General features: G+C 39.5%; 1 non-coding gene across 1 annotated transcript; it reads right to left on the reverse strand.

Moving 5' to 3' along the window:
• Positions 1 to 4,848: 4,848 nt before the first annotated feature.
• LOC119467067 lies at positions 4,849 to 4,984 on the reverse strand. The gene has a single exon (XR_005195593.1).
• Positions 4,985 to 10,934: the final 5,950 nt, after the last annotated feature.

The raw sequence follows: 10,934 nt of genomic DNA on the forward strand, positions 1-10,934 counted from the left end.
GCTTGAACCAGGGAGGCGGAGGTTGCAGCGAGCCCAGATCACACCATTGCACTCCAGTCTGGGGGAAAGAGAAAAAATCCGTCTAAAAAAAAAGGGGGGGGGGGGCAGGGAGAAAAAAGTAAACCGCCCATGGCTTAGCCAAGGGTCTCTAAAAAACACAGCCTGCATAAGATTTAAGCATGAGTGCTTCATAAGGAGATACAGTCCCAGGGCAGGGAGATTGAAGGACGAGAAGCAGATGCAGCAGGACCTGCAGCACTGAAAGAATGCAGCTCATCACAGGGCCCACGGGGACACTCATATAGACATGCAGGACCTTAGAATCGTCCCTGCCTGGGATGGAAGTGAAGAGTAAATTTAATCACTCTACCTGGGTTTCATAGGCTTGACCCTTTCAGCAGCGTCTCAGTGAACCAGATCTCAAATCTTGGTTGTGTTTCTGCTGGGAAAAGCCAGAAACTCTGGCAGAGCCTCTGCTGCAAAACTAGAACTCTGCAGATCGCAGGATCTGTCGTAAGTGACCAAGGGCCCCCAAGACAGGTGAGACCAAGAAAATCCAAGGTGACACACAAGAAGTATACAATGCCACCAACGAGTGTACAAAATACAATATATTAAGGAATTGAAAATTAAAAGAAAAATTAGATAATTGGGGGGAAAATGGTGGACGGGAAGGTGGAAGAGGAGAAGCTGGAAATGTTGCAGCCAACTGAAGCCACGGGAGTAAGAAGGTGAAACTTCCAGTCACAGCGCTGAGAAGCAACCAGTTAAAGAAGCTGCAAGGCCTGGTGGCTCCTGCCAGTAATCCCACCACACTGGGAAGCAGAAGTGGGCAGAGTATCTGAGCCCAAGAGTTCAAGACCAGCCTGACCAACGTGGTGAAACCTCACTCTGCTAAAAATACAAAAATTAGCCAGGCGCGGTGGTGCCAGCCTGTAATCCCCACTACTTGAGAGGCTGAGGCATGAGAATCACTTTTACCCTGGAGGTGGAGGCTGCAGTGCTGAGATTGAGCCACAGTGCACTCCAGCCTGGGTGACAGAACGAGACTTTCTCTCAAAAAAAAAAAAACTGTGAGTCTTTTAAGAAACCAGGAAAAAAAATAGACCAGAAAACTATAGTGTAATTACAAGGTCCAATTTGTGGTTCAAAGTCATGAATATAAAATAAGACCAGTCAGCAGAGTTATGTGTTAATATGAGAAAACTTATTTTTTAAAAATTCTCAGTGATTCATATGGAAAAAAGGAAAAGTTAGAGAAAAATGAGGCACCTAAACATATTTTATGAACAAATGACATACAACAGACTTGACAAATAACTACTTATAATACAAAATCTATGAAAGCTAGACTTTTTAACAAGCTTGTTGAAAGGTTTGTCATAGAATCCAGTAATTTTTAGATATTGAAAATGATGGATTTCTGATATGTGCCCAGGAGATAAATTCTCCTTTTAATTTAAAAATATTTTTAAATTAAAAATTTAAAATTTTTAAAAAATTTTTTTGATAAGACAGGGTCACATTATTTTGCTCAGCTGGTCTTGAATTCCGGGACTTGTGCAATCCTCCTGCTGTGGCCTCCCAAAGTGCTAGAATGCACTGGTGTGAGCTACCACACCCAGCCACAGGATATAAATTCTAAAAACCATGTTACCGAAAAGATTATGCCTCAATTATATTCCACTTTGACAAAAAATGTTAATGATATTATTAAATATATTTAATATTTTGTGTATTAGTCATGTGAACTTTTGTCTACGTGTCAGCACCATGGATTAATGACAAATGCAGCTGCATTTGGTGTTATTTTCACATCAACAAACTTCTTAATCTTGAATGCCGATCTCACACATTAATGTGGCTGAAGGAATCTTTACAAATGGGAAATCAGTAAAGGAAGGTGCCAGGCAGTTGTCATTGACAATGAAACAAACAAAGGTCTGAGTGGCTTAAGAATCACAGCCATATGTTCAGTTCACATCGTTTAGTTCTGTGTACGCAGGAAGTAATTACAGCAGAGCATAAGGTAACAGCATTGCCGGCTGTGGCAGCAAGACTGGGGCCACGTTCATCATTCTTTTGCAGCCAAAGACGACAGCATGACGTGAAAGAGGTTATGGAGCTGCCTGATCATGTACTCCTATGATATGGTCAGACGCTGAGGAAGAGTAGCTACTGAAGAAAGAAAAAGAAAAAACAGTTCTTGTTCAAAAGAAAGCCTTAGCACTATGCTTTGCAGAGATGAATACGTACAGCACAGATTTCACTCACAAGTAGTCCCTTGCAGAGAAAGAGGCTTGTTGGCTAGCAATTGCCATGAGATGGCAAGTATTGCCTGATGATTCCTGCTGTGAGGAGCTTCAAGTCATGCCGCTCCACCAAAGGGGCTGGCACTGGTGTGTGTGCAGTGAGTGAGAACTGAGATCAGGTGGAAATTCAGGTTAGCAAAATGCTAACCTGAAAGCCGGTCACATTGCTCCACTGGTACTTTTCCAAGCCCAACGCTTAAGAATAAATTTTGTCCACATAATTATGTATATCATGTGCATACATTTTTTTTTCTTTTAAACAAGGTCTTGCTCTGTCTCCCAGGAGGGAATGCAGTGTCATGATCATAGCCCTGGATTCACTTCCCACAATGACCTGCTACATTCAAGTGATCCTACCCTTTCAGTCTCCCAAGTAGCTAGGACTTCACCCATGCCACCACACCCAATTAATTTTTTAATTTTGAGTAGTGGCTGGGCATAGTGGCTCACACTTCTAATCCCAACACTTTGGGAAGCCAAGGCAGGGAGATTGCTTGAGACTAGGAGTTCAAGACCAGCCTGGGCAACATGGTGAAATCCCATTTCTACTAAAAATACAAAAAATTACCCAGGTGTGGTAGCACATACCTGTACTCCCCTCTATGTAGGAGGCTGAGGTAGGAGGATCACTTGAGCCAAGGGATTCGAGGCTGCAGTGAGCTGTGATCACACCACTGCACTCAGCCTGGGCAACAGAGTGAGACTCGGTCTCAAAAAATAATATAATAATTTTTAGTACAGGTGGGATCTCACCATGTTGCCCAAGCTTAAATTTTTTAAAACAAAAACCATGAGCACAACAATATTCAGTATTTTTTTTAATTAGGCAAAAAAGCTTACATTTGTGGATCTGTCCAATGAAATTGCAGTTACCAGTGATCCAATCTTCAAAGGCAGAATACGAAGAGTAGAAATTCTTTAGTTGGTTACAATTCAGAGGTGAGAACATCCAGTAACTTGGCGGCAAGATGGCCACATGTCAACAAACACTATGTCCCCTCACTGCCCTGAGCTGGCATGAGCATCTCCTTGGTAGGCAAAGGTACAGTCTGAGGACAACAAGCACAGCAGCACTAAGGTGTCTTGGTAGGAGGTATTGTGCCCAGGCCTAATGTCGAACTTCTAAAATATTATCACAAAAATGTATGAAATTATAATCATTATTATATTGATCTTATTTTGATCAATTAGATTTACTTTGGTATTAAAAAAAAATTTTTTTTTTGAGACAGAGTCTGTCACCCAAGCTGGAGTGCACTGGCATGATTTTGGCTCACTGCAACCTCCTCCTCCCAGGTTCAAACAATTCTCCTGCCTCAGCCTCCGGAGTAATTGGGATTACAGGCACCCGCCACCATGCCTGGCTACTTTTTTGTATTTTTAGTAGAGACAGGGTTTCGCCATGTTGGTCAGGCTGGTCTTGAACTCCTGACCTCAAGTGATCCACTGGCTCAGCCTCCCAAAGTGCTGCGGTTACAGGCGTGAGCCACTGTGCCCAGCCATTAAAATTTATTCTTTGATGATTACATTTGCCTTTAGCATCAGTTCCACTGAATATTAATTTTAATAGTCAGCTTTATTACATTTGGTCAAAATGTAGGTGGTGATCTTCTACTTTGCAGTTAAAGAAACCATATGTGCATTGCATAAGTACAACATGAGAAGAAAACTGGCCAAAATGTTGACCATTTCACTGGTGCCAGTGAATTCTTTTCTGCTTTGTACATAATTTTTTCTCAGTTTCTTCAAATATGTATCTATAGATAGATCTAAATATGGATGAGGAGGTTGGTAGGTAGGTAGATAAATAGAAAGACTTAAGAAGAAAACAAATTCTCTTTTTGCAAAAATAGCAGTTATGTGACAGACATTTTTTAAATGCGGACTTTGACAACTCTGCTTTTACATTTTATTACAAATGAGCCTGTTGAAATTGTTTTGAACCTTATGATAGATAGCCTGGGCAACATGGTGAGACACCATCTCTCCAAAAATTTTTTAAAATAAAAATCAGCCAGGGGTGGTGGCATGTGCCTGAAGTCCTAGCTACTTAGGAACCTGAAGCGGGAGGATTAATTGAGCCTAAGAGTTCGAGGCTGCAGCGAGCCATGATCGTGCCACTGCACTCTAGCCTGGGAAACACAGCGAGACCTCATCTCTTAAAAATAAATAAATAAATAAAATATGATAACACTGCACAAATTCTCAGTTTTGGAGTTCATTCTGGGGTTCTATAGTGATTTTAAATGGCTTTTGCTTCATTATATTTGCAGTGGGGATCTGTAAACTGAGATTGGATATTCATTCAGTTTAACAACCTAACTATCACAAATAGGGAAGAGAGAAATTTACATCTACTGCCTTATTGCAAAGACAGGTTTAGGCCATTTGGCAATTGTAGTTTAAGACAAAAGAATGAGAACTGAAATGCTGAGTAGGAAAGTGAGATCAATTAGAACATCACTCAACCTAACTTTCCCAAGTAACTGATTTCAACCAGAAACATTTCTGTGAAAAAAATTGGGGTTTTGTTTTCTACAGTCTGAGGTAGGAAAACAAGGCTTCCCAGTGCCTGGCAATCTTGACAATGATCCTCAAGATCTGATCTTTGCTTTCAGCCTTGGCTGAGGAAAAAAGGAAACCCCCCAACCACCCACCATGGGAGAGAGGACCTGAAAATTTGTTGTTTTTTTTTTTAAATACACAACTCTATAATATATGGAAAAATGATAATTCTACCAATGTCATAGAATATTTTTAAAAATCAAAATGAATTAAACATGTTAAAGTTAAAAAAAAAGAGAGAAAAGAAAAAGATAAAATGTAAAAAAGAAAAGAAAAAATAAAAGAAATACGTATTTGGTCTTGGGGTAGAAAAGGATCGTTTTAAGCAGGACAAAACAAGCCCACCAAAGCAGTAAGGGAAATACAGAAATAGTCAATTTTCCTTGCACAACGTACAAGGTTTGTTGCAGAAATATTTATAGTAGTAAAAATAGAATACTACAAGCTAAACATCCACCGCTAGACAAATCATGATACAGTCATATAATTGAATAGTATGTATCCATTAAAAAGAATAAACTATATCTGAATGTCCTGGCATGGAAAGTGCTTCAAAATATATTATTTGACTAAAAAAGAAGTTTCCAGAAATTAAGTATAGTAATAATTTTGTTTTAACAAAAAATGCACAGAGGCGTGTATGTACAAATGAGTCTATATGTAATAAGAATACTATTTTGAAAATAGTAAACAAAGAGTCCTTATTTCCACTAGAAATCATATTCTCCTACAGTCCTGTGATCTTACGGCTCCAGGGAAAAGAGTTCAAATGCTGCATCCACATGGGGAACAATATGAGCTAACCATACAGAAAGGGGAAAAACGAGAGAGAGTCCTTCATCTTCTAGAGATGGAGCAAAGTGGTCAGAACTCAACGAGTGAGACGAAGACAATCTAGATAAACATGACTAAATCTGAGAACACTAGAGCTAACAGTAGACACGTAGAAATGGCATTGGCAGAAAGATCTAGCAAGGAAAACATAATCAACACTGTGCACAACGTGCGGAAGATCCAGAGGTTCCCACCTGCTCAGGGAGCAAGAACATGCTGGAAGGACTTGAGAAATGGCAAGGACTTTGAGCCAGAATGCAGCAGCCACAGCACCAGAGACCATGATGGATTCCAAGCTCAGCAACAGCAGGTGCTAACACGTACCAAAAACCAGGTGAGACTAGTTCTATCGCTGATGGTTTAGTGAGAACATAGGATGACACATACAGGGAAAAGCAAAGGACACTTCAGCTGGAGACAAGCAAAAACTCAGAGGACAAAATGTGATCTTGCCTCCATCACCTCTCAACCCCCAGATGCTTCTCTTATCATATGAGACAAGACAGCTTTACCCCATACCCAGAAGCCTCCGGGGGAGAAGCCAGGAATGCAGAGAAATCTTGGAAGTCTGAGTTAACCTGAAATGGGCGTAACTTGAAGAAACTGAGCCAACATGCATTGTCAAACAGATGTTCCCACCACAGCATCCACTGCTACCCATGCATAGAAGCTATATATTTTTTGGCATACTACGAATTACAGACTATTACATTTACACCAAACTACAGTCGAAATTTGAAATTCATTTTGAAGATTACATGAACATGACTTAGTGACAGTTTGGATATTAAAGTGTGAGAGAAAGGAAGAAATCATTTATGGCCCACAAATGTCTAGTTTGCTCGCTGAACAGAAGATAATACTATTAACCAAGATCTAAATATAGAATGGAGAGCACTTGAGATGGGAATAATGGGAAAAAAGAATTAATCAGTCTAATTTTGAACCGGTTGAATTTAAGGGCCTTTGGCACATCCTCGCAAATGTGTCACAAGACAGCTGGAAATTCTGATTCAGAAAAAGGTTTTGGAAGTCCATAGTCAGGAACAGATAGAATTCTTCTGCTTCTGTAACCAACTCTCTTCTGTAATTTTTTTTTTTTTTTAAGACAGTCTGGCTCTGTTGCCCAGGCTGCAGTGCAGTGGCAAAAGTGGCTTACTGCAAGGTCAAACTCTTGGGCTCAAGCCAGCCTCCCACCTCAGCCTCCCAAGTACCTCGGACTGCAGATACACACCACCACACCTGGCTAGCTTATTTTATTTTCTTTTTTTATAGAGATAGGGTCTCGTTTTGTTGCCCAGGCTGGTCTTGAACTCCTGAACTCAAAGGATTCTCCTGCCTCGACTTCGCAAAGTGCTGGGATTACAGATTTGAACTACCACACCCAGCCCAACTCTCCGTAATTAAGCTCTAACTGGGTGGTAATCTCATTCCAATTATAAACTCCAAGAGGGTAAAAAAAAACCCACACATCTTATAGGCCTCCAATTCCCATCAGATTGTGCTGAGCATAGGCTAAGGCCCTGCGGATACCCAAGACTGAGCCATTAAACACTTGCTTTCTTGGTAGGTGCTAAACAGTGAGTACAGGTGGTATTTTCAGAACAAAGAGGATCTCGGGTTGGCAGAGATATTTGCTCTTTTTATGTGCCTTCCCTTAAGATGGTGAGGTACTTGTGCTGTGGAAAACAATGTCTGTAGATCTTGGAAGGTGTGCGGATATGAACCAAAGGCTCCCTCAAAATCAGAGGTCTTAAGTTGTAGCCTAACACTCCCCACCAAATGAGTCATTCACGGCTCTTTATGCTTCAGTTCCTTCCACTCGCTCAAGTAAATAGAAGCAAAACGCTTCCAGTTTGTCTCAGTCAATATATTGTGAATGCGTTAAAGGCAGAATCTGTAACTATCCTAAAGATTCATCTTAACCCACTCCACAATACAGCGGAAGGCTACTAGGTGTCGTGTCTATCTTGGATCGTTGTTTATTTAACACTTCAAACAGCAATAGACAGAATAAAAGTTCAGAGTATATTCAGAAGTAAAACGTAAATGAGGCTCAAGGCAATACACTCACGTACTCCTTTTAATTTAGTTACACAGAACTCTTTGCCTTTCTCCCAAAACTCTTACTCCCAAACACGTACTGTTTCCTCCTCCTGAAACACCATTAGCTTTCTTTTTTCTCAGAAAATTCCAACTCATTCCTCAAGGCCCACCTCAAAGCTTCTCCCTTCTGAGAAGGGTTCCCTAGGCAGAGTTGGTGACCTGTGACACAATGCTTCAATATAGGAGCTTTTTACCTTCCATCACCAGCTGTTTATTTTTGTTTCGGCCAGGCATGGTGGCGTACGCCTGTAATCCTAGTACTTTGGGAGGTGGAGGCAGGTGAATTGCTTGAGCTTAGAAGTTCAAGACCAACCTGGCCAACATGGCAAAACCCCTTCTCTACAATATATATATTATATATTATATATATTATATTATTACATTTTATATTTTTATTTATTTTATATTATATATATTTTATATATGTTATATATGATATTTTATATTCTATATTATATAGTACATATATACAAAAATTAGCCAGGAGCAGTGATACGTGCAGTAGGCCCAGTTACTTAGGAGGCTGAAGTAGGAGGATGACTTGAGCCCAGGAGGCAGAGGTTGCAGTGAGCCAAGATTGTGCTGCTGCACTCAAGCCTGGGCAATGGAATGAGACCCTGACTCAAAAAAAAAAAAAAAAATCCCCTACTAGACTTTGAAATCAAAGCTAGAGCTATATAGGGGACAGAGAGCATTAAGACAAATACCTAATGCACGAAGGGCTTAAAACCTAGATGACGGATTGATAGGTGCAGCAAACTACCATGACACATGTATACCTATGTAACAAGCCTACAAGTTCTGCACATGTATTCTGAACTTAAAATTTTTTTAAATTATTTAAAAAATAAAGTAAAAAAAGAAAGACTAGAGGTATATAATTTATTATTTTTTAAACCCAGAACCTAAGTACACATGTACTAAGGTAACTTAGGCTCTGGGTTAAGTACGCATGTACTAAGTAACAAAATCATTACACATTGTTAGCAGAAGGTGCTCAGTAATTTGAATTATGCCTCTGGTCTTCTGTTCCTGGTCTTTAAACTGATGCCTTGGAATCAACTTACACAGAAAGGAAAAAATGAATTCAGGTATGAGTTATACAACTCATTAACTATAATCTCTCTCCCTGGAAAACATAAAACACTGTGCTATAAACACCACATGCAAATGTTTGGCAGATTTAATTATAATACTAAAGTTTCTGGAGAAGCATCTCTGATATTCCTTTATTGTTCATTTTCTGACTATTCAAAGACAATAAAAGGTGGATGGTATTTTTGGCTTTATCTGACAACATTGTCATAATGCATTTTGACATTTTTAAATGTATTTGAAGCTGATGAAATGGAGATTTGGGATTTTGGCATTAGAGAAAGAACTTGAATTTCAGCCAGTGGATTCCCAAGAGAAATAGTAGTGATTTATATTGAAAATGTTACTGAACACAGGGTCAGCTGCTAGCAACTCAAAAGCCAAACTTGAGAGACAAGGATTGGTGGGAGGAAAAGTAGGTTTATTTGGAAAGCCAGGAAAAACAAGAAGATGGTGAACTAGCATTCTAAAGTTTATGTTCATCAGTACAAATTTCAGGTTCTTTTTATGTTAAGGGAGGCGAAGGGAAGGGTATTGGGATCAAGAGGTAATCAATGAACACAATCATCTGGGTGCCAGCAAGGGGCCAGGGATGTTGGGAACTTCTCTGTCTTTGGTCAGGTCACAGTGCTCCTAGAAATCTTTAAGAAAACATAACTGTTTACATATTTCTCTTTTAATCCCAGAGTTAGTTTTAAAAACTACATTATTGCTATTTTTGTATTTTATTTCAGTGCTCTAAAATTATCCCTGCCTATGTGCCAAACCATTTGACTTGGCAAAGAGCTGATATTCAGGTCCTTATAAGAAAATGGGCTGAACTCAGTAGCTCACGTCTGTAATCCCAGTACTTTGGGAGGCTGAGGCAAGAGAATTGCTTGAGTCCAGAAGTTCCACGCTGTAGTGAGCTGTGATTGTACCACTGCACTCCATCCTGGGCAATAGAGTAAGACTCTGTCTCAAAAAAAAAAAGAAAAGAAAGAAAAAAGTGTATCAGACATTCAAAAACAATTTCAAGTTCTCCTCATTGACTTCATTGTTAGAGGGTTAAAATGTCTTTACAAAGTTGGGTGTGGTGGCTCACACCTGTAATCCCAGCACTTTGGGAGGGTGAGGTGGGTGGATCACTTGAGGTCAGGAGTTCGAGACCAGCCTGGTCAACTTGGGAAAATCTTGTCTCTACTAAAAATACAGAAATTAGCTGGACATGGTGGTGAGGACCTGTAATCCTAGCTACTCTGGAGGCTGAAGCAGGAGAATCGCTCGACTCCAGGAGGCGGAGGTTGCAGTGAGCAGAGATCGTGCCACTGCACTCCAGCCAGGGCAACAACAGAAAGTCTTTACAGTGGCTACACAGGTTATAGTTCATTACAACGTCGTGTTAGACCAATCATACTTAACCATAATGTTATGTATGAATGTGTTTAACCAACTGAGAGGTGAATTGCAAGTAATCTATTACAAATAATAAAATACCAACATTTATGTATGATATTTTATACATAAATTACTGTATACCCAAGATAGGCCCTATCAATCTATTATTATTATTTCTTGGAATTTGTTATTCTTTCCAAATTAGAGATGAAAAGTTATAGCTACAGATAATTCTGTAGGAAATGTATGTCAGCTGCCACCTCCCCTGTCTACAATGTGGTCCGCAGTTAAACTACCCCTAGCTTTGATGAAAATTATGAATTATTTCAGTGCTTCGTTTCTCTACAATTTGAAGGTGAAGATATTTCAAAATGTAAGTATGCTTCTAAGGATATGTTACATTCTGTGAATGTTAATATGTATGTTAAGACAGAAAATAATAAATAAGTACCTCAAATTCTAGAATGCCTATTAATGAACATAATGGCATGAAGAAATAAATTTCTTTAGCTAATTGTCTTAACCTAATTCCATGTTTCTGTTATTTTGGGATTAGAAGGAGAACCACCTTGAGGAAGGGATGTATAAACTTAAAGTGAAGATAAGAACTGTGAGCTCCTTTTTTTATTTTGGGGTTTTTTTGGG

The sequence above is a fragment of the Cebus imitator genome, unplaced genomic scaffold, assembly GCF_001604975.1.
Source record: "Cebus imitator isolate Cc_AM_T3 unplaced genomic scaffold, Cebus_imitator-1.0 Scaffold257, whole genome shotgun sequence".
Taxonomy (NCBI): domain Eukaryota; kingdom Metazoa; phylum Chordata; class Mammalia; order Primates; family Cebidae; genus Cebus; species Cebus imitator.